The sequence below is a fragment of the Triturus cristatus genome, chromosome 3_2 (assembly GCF_964204655.1).
Source record: "Triturus cristatus chromosome 3_2, aTriCri1.1, whole genome shotgun sequence".
NCBI lineage: Eukaryota > Metazoa > Chordata > Amphibia > Caudata > Salamandridae > Triturus > Triturus cristatus.
Genome location: NC_140584.1, coordinates 1,127,350,250 through 1,127,363,525, shown reverse-complemented (window position 1 = coordinate 1,127,363,525; position 13,276 = coordinate 1,127,350,250). Strand labels below are relative to the sequence as shown.

Genomic DNA, 13,276 nt, shown 5'->3' with positions numbered 1-13,276 from the left:
ACCAGACCAGGAGGGGTGTCCCGGAGTACCATGCCCCTAGGAATCCAGAGGAAGGCTACAACACTTTTTGGGAACCTGTGTGCACTGCAAGACTCAGGGGACCGTAGGCACAGACGCGCCTGACCTCCTGGAGCCCTGGCTTGGATCGGGGAGGCAAATGAGCCCCCATCAGGACCTCCAGGCTGGCCTGGCCATCTGGTCACCCCATTGGAAAGCATTGCGTGCGACCAGATGGCCGAGGGGATAGGTGCGACCAGATGGCCGGGACCGAAAGGACACCCATCTGCCCGCCCTGAGCCGTGCCTTCGTGGCAGGGCTTCTGCCTGCCCTTGCAGGGCTCGGGGTCTCCGTGTCCCAGGGGGCTTGGAGACCCCAGCTGGGCCTCAGGCACGGGGAGGCCTGAACGCCCAGGGGAGGACTTCCCGCAGACCCACAGAGCCTGTCCCAGGCACTTTGCCACCCGGCAGGCCGGTGGAGGGAGCCCCGGACACTGGGGAGGTGTTGCCCGGGCCCAGCCCATCTGGTCCCCAGCTGGGAACCGCCAGCCCGGGAGGGGTGTCCCGGCATACCCTACCCCTAGTAATCCGGAGGAAGACAACCCCTCTTTCTGGGAACCTGTGTGCACCGCCAGACTCAGGGGATCCTAGGCGCGGATGCGCCCGACCTCCTGGAGCCCTGGCTGGGATCAAGGAGGAGAATGAGCCCCCATCGGGACCTCCAGGCTGGCCCAGCCATCTGGTCGCCCCATTGGAAAGCAGTGTTTGCGACCAGATGGCCGAGGGGATAGGTGCGACCAGATAACCGGGACCAAAAGGACGCCTATCTGCCTGCCCCAGGACTCCCTGGGAGGGCCCTTCACCTGCCCTTCCAGGGCTTGAGGGCTGCGGGGCTCAGGGGCTGCGCGTCCCCTGGGCTCGGAGACCCCGGCTGGGACTCAGGCATGGGGTGGCCCGCAGGAGCTCTCAGGGTGTGGACGCCCAGGGGAAGACTGCCCGGGACCGACGGAGACCGTCCCGGGCATTTTGCCCCTCCGCGGGCCGGAGGAGGGAGCCCCGGACACCTGGGAGGTGTTGTCCGGGCACAGCCCATCTGGTCCCCGGCTGAGAACCCCTCCCCTTGTCATCCAGAGGAAAGTTACCCCTCTTTCTGGTAACCCTTGTGCACCGAGTGCCAGAGGGGACCCTAGAAGCGGAGGCGCCCGACCTCCTGGAGCCCTGGCTGGGATCGAGGAGATGGACAAGCCCTCATCGGGATTTCCAGGTCGGCCCTGCCATTTGGTCGCCCCATTGGAAAGCATTGCATGCGACCAGATGGCCGAGGGGAAAAGCGCGACCAGATGCCAGGACCAAATGAATGCCCATCTGCCTTCCCGAGCCTTCGTTCTGAGAGCCGCCCCGGTAGACCCAGGTCCCCAGCTCCCTCAGACAGCTTGCCAGACGGGGGGGCTCACGCACCAGAGAGCCAGCCGGACGGAGCTTAGGCCCCCGGTCCCGGTCCCAGTCCCAGCTTCCGAACACTAGGCCAGGCCGGGCCTCGGGTGGAGCCACCCTGTCACCTGTCCCCGGGCCCTCAGCTGGCTTGCAGGACAGGGGACTCCCGCACCACTGGGCCCACTGGACAGAGCTCAAGGCCTAGGCTCGGTTCCACTCCGAGCTTCGGAACCCTGGGCCAGGCCTGGGAGAGCCTCCTCGGGCCTCGGGTGGAGCCACCCTGTCACCTGTCCCCAGGCCCGCAGCTGGCTTGCAGGACAGAGGGGCTCCCGCACCCCAGGGCCCACCAGACGGAGCTCAAGCCCCGGTCATGGTCCCAGTCGCAGCTACCGAACCCTAAGCCAAGCCGTGGAGAGCCTCCCTGGGCCCCGATGGAACCCCCTGTCCCCAGCGCCCAGACCCTTGACTGGCTTGCAGGACGGGGGAGGCTCCCGTACCCCAGGGCCCGCCGGACAGAGCTCACGACCCAGGCCCGGCCCCTGCTTCCGACACCCAGCCAGGCTGGCAAGAGACTCCCCAGGCCCCGGTGGATCCAGGCCCCCAGCACCCAGACCCTCGGCTGGCTTGCAGGACGGGGGGGCTCCTGCACCCCGGGGCCTGCCAGACGGAGCTCCAGCCCCGGGCACGGTCCCAGTCGCAGCTTTGAAAACCCAGAGAAAGGCCGGGGAGAGCCTCCCCGGGCCCCGATGGAACCCATCTGTCCCCAGCGCCCGGATCCTCAGCTGGCTTGCAGGATGGGGGCTCCCCCACCCCATGGCCTGCCAGACGGAGCTCAAGCCCCAGGCCTGGTCCCTGCTTCCTAACCCTAGTCAGGCCGGGAAGAGCCTCCCCGGGCCCCAGTGGACCCCCTGTCCCCAGCACCTAGATCCTCAACTGGAACCAAGGAGGGTTAAGCCCAGGCCATGTCCTCTCCACGACGACCTGTCAAGGAGGCCCATTTTTCTCGACTATTAGAGAACCCTGGAGATGAACAAAAGTTGGTGCGAGACCAGCCAGCCGGCAGGCCGGCCATCTGGTCACCCGGCCCACAGAGCCATTGGGCCTCTTGGCCCATGGGCCATCTGGTCACCCCGCCCACAGGGCCCTCTGGTCACAGAGCCAGGCGACCAGATGGCCCAGGATGACCCAGCCCCCAGGTGGGCTTGGAGGGTGCCATACCCAGTCGCCTTTGCAGTCCGGCCATGGCGAGGGTGGCCAGGTGCTCCGAGGCAGCAGCTCGGGAGGCTCCTTCCCCGGGGCTGCTCCTCGCCTCCCTGCCTGATTTGCACAGGAGCAGCAGGTAGGGGGAGGCCCGGCCTGCCCAGGCTATCTGGTCAGCCTGCCGACCCGCAAGGGATGGTGGCCCCCGTACCCGCACCTCGGTGGGGCAGGGATGGGATGGTGAGGCCCCCGTGCCGGAGGGCACATGGTGGAGGCGGCCTCCCGTGGGCCTGCGTTACCCCATCCGCGTCCCTCCCGCCGGCATGGCGGCAGAGAGACCCACCCCTGGGTGTGATGGAGAAGGGCGTCCGCGGGCGCCCACACAATGGGAGACAAAAGCTTGGCTTAGAGGATGACTTTCAATAGATCACAGTGAGGTAGCAGCTCTGCTACTTACGAAACCCTGACCCAGAATCAGGTCGTCTACGAATGATTTAGCACTGAGTGCCCCACAAACATGCGGTGCACTAAGGGTGATGGAGGCGGCCCCCTTCCGTCAACGCTCTGGTCCCCAAGCAAGCGGCTCTATGCACTAGCTCCCCGAGAGAGGCCGGCTATCCCAGGCCAACCGAGGCTCCACAGCACTGCAGTATCTTTACGGTTTAGGAGGGATTCTGACTTAGAGGCGTTCAGTCATAATCCAACAGAAGGTAGCTTCACCCCATTGGCTCCTCAGCCAAGCACATAAACCATGGGGCAGATTTATGTTCCCTGGCGCATCCCTGCAAATCAGCATGGATGCACCAGGGAAGATGCGTCACGCAAGTTTGTCCTTGCGCCACCGCAGATGCCCCGCGTTTACAATGCGGTGCATCGTGGCGCAAGGACAAGCAGATGCGTGACGTATCTGCCGGCGTAAGGTTGGCGCAGTGCTGAAGTTGTGTCGCAAGCGCGACGCAACTTCAGCACTGTTCCAACCTACCCCATACCTAACATGGTGCGTCAAGCCTTACGCCTGCTTCAAGCAGGCGCAGGGTTTTGACGCATCAGTGTTGGGAAAGTAACTCAGTGAAATCTTATAGATTTCACTGAGTCACTTTTCAGGGGCGTTCCTGCGACGGAACTCCCCCCCTGCGTGGAAACGCCCACATGAAACCTGACGCAGGTTTCATGTGGCGCAGGGCTTTACACCGTGATGCATCTCCATAGATGCGTCACGATGTAAATAGGGCGCAACGTGGTGCAGGGTTTACGCCGCCGCTGCGTCACAAAAGTGACGCAACGGCGGCGTAAAAGTGGCGCAACTCCAACAAAGATCTGCCCCCAAATGTCTGAACCTGCGGTTCCTCTCGTACTGAGCAGGATTACTATTGCCCTACACATCATCAGTAGGGTAAAACTAACCTGTCTCACGATGGTCTAAACCCAGCTCACGCTCCCTTTTAGTGGGTAAACAATCCAACGCTTGGTGAATTCTGCTTCACAGTGATAGGAAGAGCCGACATCGAAGGGTCAAAAAGCGACGTCGCTATGAACACTTGGCCAACACAAGCCAGTTATCCCTGTGGTAACTTTTCTGACACCTCCTGTCTGAAACCCAAAAAGTCAGAAGGATCATGAGGCCCCGCTTTCACGGTCTGTATTCATACTGAAAATCGAGATCAAGCGAGCTTTTGCCCGTCTGCTCCATGGGAGGTTTTTGTCCTCCCTGAGCTCGCCTTAAGACACCTGCATTATCGTTTGACAGGTGTACCGCGCCAGTCAAACTCCCCACCTGACACTGTTCCCAGAGCGGGTAGCACCCAGCGGCCGACGGGCGCTTGGAGCCAGAAGCGAGAGCCCCATGGGGCTCGCCCCCCGCCTCACCGGTTAAGTGAAAAAACAATAAGAGTAGTGGTATTTCACCGACGGCCCAAGGGCCTCCCACTCATCCTACACCTCTCATGTGTCTTCACAGTGCCAGACTAGAGTCAAGCTCAACAGGACTTCTTTTCCCTCTGATTCTGCCAAGCCCGTTCCCTTGGCTGTGGTTTCGCTAGATAGTAGGTAGGGACAGTCAGAATCTCGTTCATCCATTAATGCGCGTCACTAATTAGATGACGAGGCATTTGGCTACCTTAAAAAAAATCACGGCCAATAAATAATTTATAAAAATCTACACAAGTTTGGCAAGACTTAAAAAACACAAATGCATGAAAAAAGTCCTTTAGAGATCCAGATTACGAATTCCACAGTGCAGAGGGCACAAGATTTCGGGGTCAGAAATGACACTTTCTGTCTGGTACTCTCACCCATGCACTGAGCAATTCTGAGTCTTTCAGGCCAGAATGGGAAATATTGTGTACATTTTGTATTTACTGGCCTATTTCCCACCTGCACTTTTCCGATTCCGGCACAGTTTCTATGGAAAACACAGAAGTAAGGAGATGGCAGTGAACACCGCTGGGTACAGGAGTTAAACCATATGACAAAAACAGCAGTGAAGAAAGAAACACTCCGGCTCCAGAGCCCCTGCATGCCAGAACCAGTGGAACCTCATCTTCTGGCTTTCTGCAGTGCTTAATTTGAGCCGGGGGTTTCCGGTGCTCGGCACTGGCACTTAATTGCCAACACAAGGTCTTATGACAGTCTGCCACATGGTGCCGCTGTTGGTGTTTATTTTTTAGAAATGAGCACAACAACAGTTGTTTAAAACCGGCCACCCAAAGCATTTTTATAGCGCTGGGGGCCTGGGGTCTAAAGTGTCACGCTGGAGGAGTTTGATATTCTTAGGTGTGTTTCTACTGCCACCGGAAGCGGTGGCCGTGGGAGTAGATGGTGCAAGCTGCAGAGGCCTCTTGACAGGCCTAGTACTTATTTTTCTACAAATTAGGCACTGGCGCTCAGCCTACATTACAAGCCCGAGTGCACCAGGCTGTAATGAGTAGGACATTGTTCTCGTTTTCAATGATTGCACAGTGCGGACAAGCAACCGGCACTGTGCAATCATTGAAAATGGCATCTTGCACAGTGAGAGCTGTAGTTTTCTGCTGCTCGAGTAGATTTTTACTCAAGCGGCAGCTTTCTCAACGCGAACAGGTAGTTTCTCATCGCGAGCGGTCGCGAGCATACGCGACCACTCGCAATGAGAAACCTGACCTCCTCGCGTTGGGAATCTCGCTGGGAGGTTTATTTTCCATGCTCGCGATCGCCAAATTGATGTTGCTGATCACGAACAAGGAAAAAGTCTCGCCGGGATGTCATTTTGCTTGCTCGCGGTCGCCAACTTGACGTTGAGGACCGCGAGCAAGCAAAAAATGACCGCAGCACTACGCAACACTACGCTACGCGTGTTCGCACTGTGCTACGTGCAATTCGCGTAGTGCGAAGTAGCGCGAACTTCTCAAACTACGCGAGCGTAGCGTAGTGCTTTGCCCAGGCTTAATTATGATGCATTACCAGATTTACCATTGCTGGTAGACTAGGGAATACACCGAAAAGATATGCCTTCTCAAGTGTGGAGTAGGAAGGAGAAACATCTTTATTTCTCCTCATTATTTCCTCTTTCTATATGTGCTGCATTGTGCAGCACACATAGAATAAGAAATATGCCTCTCAGGATTGTTTTTGTGCAGGAAGGTGCCACTTCCTGCACAAAAACAATGCTGCATTCAATGGAGTAACATAGTTCAAGGGTGCCTGTGTTGGGGCTAGGGCAGTCTATTGTGCGCCAGTGCTGAGGAAAGGATAGAAATGCGCCATATTGGGATAAATGCAGTGCATTCCTGCCTTTTCCCTGTGACTTACTGCGCTGCCTTACTTTTTATAAATAGGCCTCTCAGTGTTAATTTTTAATGAGAGTAGGTAACAGAGGTTGACAGACAGGGCCGGACTGGGAACAGAAACCGGCCCTGGCAAACTGATCAGCCGCCCCCCCTCTAGGGTGATGGGCAGAGCAGCCGAGCAGTTTGCGAGGGCCGGTTTCGGACGATTTTGTTACCGGGGGCCGCGATTGCCGACCCCCGGTAACAAAAACGGCCTCCCAGCGGCCTAAAACCGGCCCCCACCCTAGCGGCCTACCGGGGAAACGCCCGGTGCCCGCTATGGCCAGTCCGGCCCTGTTAACAGACGATAATTGATCTCTCCAACATCCATCCTTGTCTACAGAATAGGGGAATAGGGAGGGGATCTTAACTAACCGAAGTGTACATACGGCTATTGCAAGTATCAGGTGTTGAAGTAAGGTGAATTGTTACTGAGCTCAGGAGGGGTGCACCAGTATTCCAGAGCAAAGGTTGTTTAACTGAGCATGGCAGCTCCACATTTCCAATACCACTGCTTACGAGTTGTTTAAGATTTTCTGGCCATTGCAGAAATCCCACTTTAGTAGAGGTACGAATTCAGAGTTGGGTGTATTTACCGCAATCAGAAATTACAGGTCAAATTAAATATCTCACCCTTTGTTTAAATTTAGTGGTACAAACCAGCCACATGTTTTTTTTCTAAACTTTATTTACACAACAATATATATCTTCATATTGTTTTATAAAGAACAGAACACCAAATTAGGCATTGCAATAAAGGAGGCACAAAGGCTAGAAAAATCAGTTATCTGCATTATGCAAAAAGGCACATGCCATGTGTTAGCACACATTCTCACTATAAATACATATGCTAAATAGGAAACAACCAAGAGTTTCAGATCTTTCCATGTTTTCTTAACAGATCCACGCCATATAAAGATCTCCTTTTCAGCCTCACAGCAAAAGTCCAAGCCCCTCATCCAGTCCGAGAGTTTGGAGGAACCGGCGGCTTTCCAGTCTCTGGTTATGTCTGTCTCCTTTAGCCACGGCATACCCCTATTGCCAAGAAGGACCTTTGTGCCATGGAGTAAGCCCAACCCTCCACAATGTCCTATACTCTTTGGATCTAAGTCTACGGAGATGAGTAGTATTTCAGACATTTTATTATGTGCAGTTTGCTAGTATTTTAATATTACAGGACATGGCCATATCAAATGGAAAAAAGAGCCATCTCATGCAGTTCGGCTTTAGTTTGATCAGTGGATATATGTGAAATGGATTAAACGTAGGTCAGATGGACTGGTTAGGACGTAGGATGCATTGCATGCTTCCATCCAATCCTCATTGTCAAGCTCACCCACATCCTCCTCCCTTTATGTTTTCAACAGAGCTAGAGGGTCTGGCGCACTGAGGAGGAGAGCTCTGTATAGACAGTAGATGCCTTTACAACCCAGGGGATTTATCACCAGCTTATTTTCAATGAGGTTATGTTCAGGAAGGTTTTGAAAAAGCTGCTTGTGAGTGGACAATGTGAGGCATAGTTCTAGATATTTATAGAATTGTGACTTCTGCATTACAAATTTTGTGTGGAGGTGTGAGAAGGCAACCATGCTATCTGTGTCCCAAACATCTCCCAGACAAGATATGGCTACCAAGTCCCATCCCTGAGGACATCAAGCCAGGAACCCAGGGGCAACCAGATCCCTAGCCACAGAGGGGTTTGTTCCGTTGCTCTACCCAGACATCTAAAATGCTTCAATGCCGGGGTTATGCTCCGTTATGGCAGAGGAGCATCGCCCCACTGCTAAAAGGCAACAAATGAAAAATAAAATGATAATAAAATGTTTTTTAGTATAATTTTACTTTTTACTTAGTCAACCAAGTCTGTTGAGTCTAGGTAGGGGCAGGGCTAACCTCTGCTTCAGCAACAGCCATGGAGGAGGATTCATAGGGGTACTGTTAGTGTGCATGTCGGTTTGGCCGGCCATCTTAGGACAGTCAAACCGACATGTGTATTTACATTTTTCCAACCCAGCTGACTTGCACAGCTGGGTGGGAGAAGATGCACAGGCTTCTCTATGCTATGTAATAACACAAGAGCAGCGTCTGGATTAGGTGGGGGGAGCAGAGGAGCACCGTTGTCAGCAGGAGCAGAGGGACAATGAGGTGGCGTCCGGCAGCGGCAGGTACATTTTTTCTATTATTCTCCCCCTTTGCTCTGCCCCACCAAGTGGCACCACTGGTCTATGCCCTATGCTAGCAGACTATGGGGACATTAGAAATGGCTGGAATTGCCACTGGGAGCTTCCCACCATGTAATAGAGGCAGTAACCCTATTTTTCAAGGATGGATAGTTCGAGACCTCAGAATGAATCTTTGCAAGCACCTAATAGTCAATGGGAGAGGAGTTGGCCTAACGGCTAGGGCGCTCGACCTCGTATCTGGGCTAGGGCACTCGACCTCAAATCTGGGGAACTGGGTTCGAGTCTCGGCAATGACGCTGAACATCCCGTGATTATGGGCAAATCACTTAATCTTGCTGTGCCTAACAAAAATGAATGTGTCCTCATTTAATGCAACTGGTGCTATGTAAAGAGCTCTGATACCCGATTCGGGTCAAGTTTGCGCTATAAAAAACTCTGTAAAATAAAAAAAATTAAAAATCTGCTATTTAGTCCTTCTGGGCTGACCAATAATACAGTCTAATGTCTGGGGTGCCTAGGCAGCTCATATAAATAGAAATGGTGCATGTTGTACATGGTACCTTCTCCGCCCTATAAAAACAAGTCTCTTGTAACTGAAGGTCTGAGAAAAAAGCAAGGGGATCTGGAATGGGGTATTTTGGACCACAGATATGAAGTGTGGAAGGACAAATATTGTTTAAAGAGTGACTTTATGCCTATTATGTCAAGGTGGAGAGAACACCAACTATCCAAGTCTGATCGGACTTTAGCTTTAATAAGCGTAATATTTAAGTAATTACACAGCAATTAGCTAAGTCAGTAAAAACTTAATCTGGGGTAATATCTAGGGAGAAATCGCCTCACCCACAGCTCATGGTAGCATGCTTCATTATAGGCTATATTCCACACCAGGGTAGCTGAATACCACCATACTGGACTCAACCATTGCTGGGAGTTCTCAACTAAATGGGTATTGGCTAATTGCAGGGATCCAATTTAATATAAAAATATCTTGAGATATTACTGGTGGTTTCACCTTTACTATAAGTGTCTCAGATATGATTAAAACACCACTGTTTCGGATATCAGATGAGATATGATGCCTTATCCACCTGTGTAACTACACCAACATGTTTCAGCTGTCCAAAAAGCCTATTTGGATCTCCTGCCCTTGTCAGGGTCACTGAAATCCTTATCTAACTACACATGGAGATAAATGAGGCCTAATGCTCACACCTTTCTGGATCTCTTCTGTAGGATATAAACCAATGAGATAAACTGTTATAACACAAGGATAAATAGAATGCATAAATGATTTAATGTTATTTTAAGAGGTAGAACTTTCCCCCAAACTGCATAGACACTGAGTACCTTTTTCTTGCATGATTTCAACAAACAGTAGAGTAACCCGGTCCAATCTATGTTGAACCAAACTTTGTAAAATGGTGTAGTGAGTGCGAAAAGCACAGCAATTCCACTCTGAAAACACACTCCACTCGATAGTATGCTAATGTGTAAAAACTCATGCACACACAACATACTCTTACCCTGAGCATAGAGCGGTCCTAACTTTTACTGATCCGAACAAGTGGCACACTCCTGTAGTTTCACACTGGAGAGCAGAGTGAGATATGTTATTACCTGGTCTAAAAAATATTAGTCTTCTAATATCTCTCCTGACCGGTTATTGCCTTTATCTTGATTACGGTGTTGAATGTCTGTATGATGTGGTGGAAGTAAAACAAACAAAGCAAATCATAAAGTATCTTCAAACTTTTAAAAAAAAATCAAGATCTCTAGCTATGGTCTGGCATCCATCAGTACTGTGATATTGTGTGTCTTTAAAAATAGATTGCCTTGCTCTACCTCTTTGCTATCTTTCTCCAGTGTGTGACTACCAGGAAGTGCCATCTTGCTCTGACAGTTTAAAGTTTGTATCACCCTAAGCTCAGGGTAAGAACAGTTTGCAGTATTCAAGTCTCTGTGTCTGTGGTTAAGAAGTCGAACAATCATGGCCCGGGTAGGTGCACCTACTAGGGGTTCCTGGGCAAGTTCATGATAGGCCCTTTCAATGAGAAAGCACGGACATATTCTGTCTCTAGAGAGGAATGTTTGCAGCTGAGTCTCTAGGAACTGTTCCAAACTGCATTCCTCACTGTCTTCAGGGATTTAGGCAAATCTAAGATTGTTATAACGGAATCACCCCTCTGTATCCTCCAGCGGCTTACATCTACCGCATTGCTTCCATCAACTATATATATTCATAAATTGTTTTTGTCATATGAGTATATAACAGTTATTGTTTTTCATGATGAAGTATTTTATTGTATTTTCAGTTCTGTCCACTGATTTGTAAATGTTATCATATATCAAGTTGATATGTATGACACTAAACAATGATAAAAAATATCAAATGAGGTCTACATAAGAAATAAAAACTACATATTTTTCTAATTATATTTGTGTATGAATGTTTTATTTATAAGATTATTATTATTAGGGGTTACATTTATGGTTTACACCTAGAATATGTTGTGCCATATGTTCATTTACTTGCCATAGTATCTTACCTAAATTTCCTCCAGCCTCTCCATCATCATGTTAGGCCTGTTCTTGGAGGGCCTCAGGACGTAATCTAGTTGCCTCTTTATCTCATCCGTTTGCTCATTCTCTTGTCAGGATGATGCAAGCCCACCAACAATTTTGAAAGTCTATTGGGCTGGGTTCTGGACTTATGCCCTTGAGTTCAGACCCATGGGAGAGTCCACCTCTGGGGATATAAATCAGCGCTAACTCTCCAGAAGGAGGGAAAAAGGGCGACGGGAGTGAGCCCAGCCGAGTGCTTCTGGTTGTCCGCTCCAGGGCATCCACAGCATTTCCCTCCAACTGAAGCATGGTGTCATATGGCTGGGTTAGGCCCAGGAAGAAACTCTACCATTCATATACAGATGTTTCTTACGTTGCCTTCTTTGCTTACATAAATACTTTTGACACACATTTGCTTGTGTGACAGTGCAGGATTAGTTTACATTACAGCTTCGTAGGCACTCTATCACAATATCTTGAACAATGAGTACAAGGCTTGCACGTATGTTGTGCAAATATTGTTGTTCGTTATTTGTCCATAAGGCTATCACAAGAGAATATACAATGTCAGCCTGACTTAGGCTTCGGCACGTAAGCATGAATGCTGTTTATTATAAATACACAATCACTTCCAGGTTTCTAGTGAGGAGCACTTTGCTGTCATTGCAAGTTGCTGCACACCGGAATCTCAGCCCAGCTGATTCGTGTTGTCCCTCTGTGAGGAGGGATGTCCAAATTGTGACCAAGGCGGGGACCTGCTTACACTTACCCTCAGGTTAAGGGAAGTTAGATAATCCAGTAAGGGATATGGCAGATCACCCACCCTAGGCAATTAGGTCAGGGAGTGCATAGTTGACACAGTACATATATGCCTGCATATATACACTGCTTTAGCACAATGGTGGAATTGTTTATCCTTTTCACCGTTTGAGTTAGACTAATCACTTTCATTTGCTTCTATTAATCATTGCAGCACATGTCTTCCATATGAGAATCATATTGGCTCAATAAATATTGAAATGCTTCATTGTGCCTTTCGTGTATCTCTATGGGTATGCATTAGTGACTGAGGGAAAAGGTTTTAGATCTGTTACCACAATTCCTTGGGGAGTCAGGGTTGTCATGTTCTGAGATTGCACAATGGTTGCCCTGTGAGCTAGCAGGACTATAGGCCAATATATCCTGAGGGTGTGCTTAGAATAAGTCTGGCACAATCCCCACATCTATTGTTGTCCACAAATTACACGCTTCCCACTGAGGAAGTGGAAGCCATGAGACATTGGGGTGCTCCTATCTCAACTCCCCTCGGTTTCGCCTCCTCAAGTCAGGGACACACACTAAAACCAAGTAGCCACCAATTCAGGCTCCCCAGGGGGATGCAGAGCCAGAACGGTTCTCAGCATCTTTATGCAGCACAACCGAGCTCAGGAGAGCCCCGCTGCAGTGATGAGGTGGAAAGGGACACAAATCTACCTCTCCTTGCATACAGCAGGCTGCTACTCCATTCGGACCAGTCTGATCCTGAATCCTCCTATCTATGCAAGGGAGTCTCATGAGTATCAGTCGACAACTGGGAGCAGGCAAGCAATGGAAGAATATGGAGGATTAAGGTGGCAGGTGTTAGGAGCGCTTTAGCCTACAACTGGCATATTTCTCCTCTGCCACGCCCCATGCAGATTTTAAAACAAGAATGTAAAAAGTATTGCTTATAGCAACCATGAAGGCGTAAAAGTCACTGTCAGTCTATGTGTATTATCAAGAAATGGCCACCATTTTTAGCTCTTCTACCAGAGACAAAAACATTCAACGGTTATCTGCAAACTGTTCTGCCATACAAGGATGGGAGGTCATGGGCGGAGTCAATTATCTTACACATTGGTACACTCCAGTGCTTTCAATCTTCTTGGTGCTTTTCTGTGGTGATCTAGTCATATTACAAAGGGTAATTCAAGCCTCTCTGCAACTACGTCTTCCTACAACCATGATTGTCACTATTTCTTTATATGAGAAAGTAACACCTGGTCTCTTACTGGTTTCAGGTCATTAGGTCATGCTTAACAGCACCACGTCACTCTCCAGTCAGGTTTCTTTTTTT

The 13,276-nt window shown here is 50.5% G+C and overlaps 1 pseudogene; it reads right to left on the bottom strand.

The window, feature by feature from the left end:
• Positions 1-3,024: 3,024 nt before the first annotated feature.
• On the bottom strand, positions 3,025-4,636 carry LOC146859243 (28S ribosomal RNA; annotated as a pseudogene).
• Positions 4,637-13,276: the final 8,640 nt, after the last annotated feature.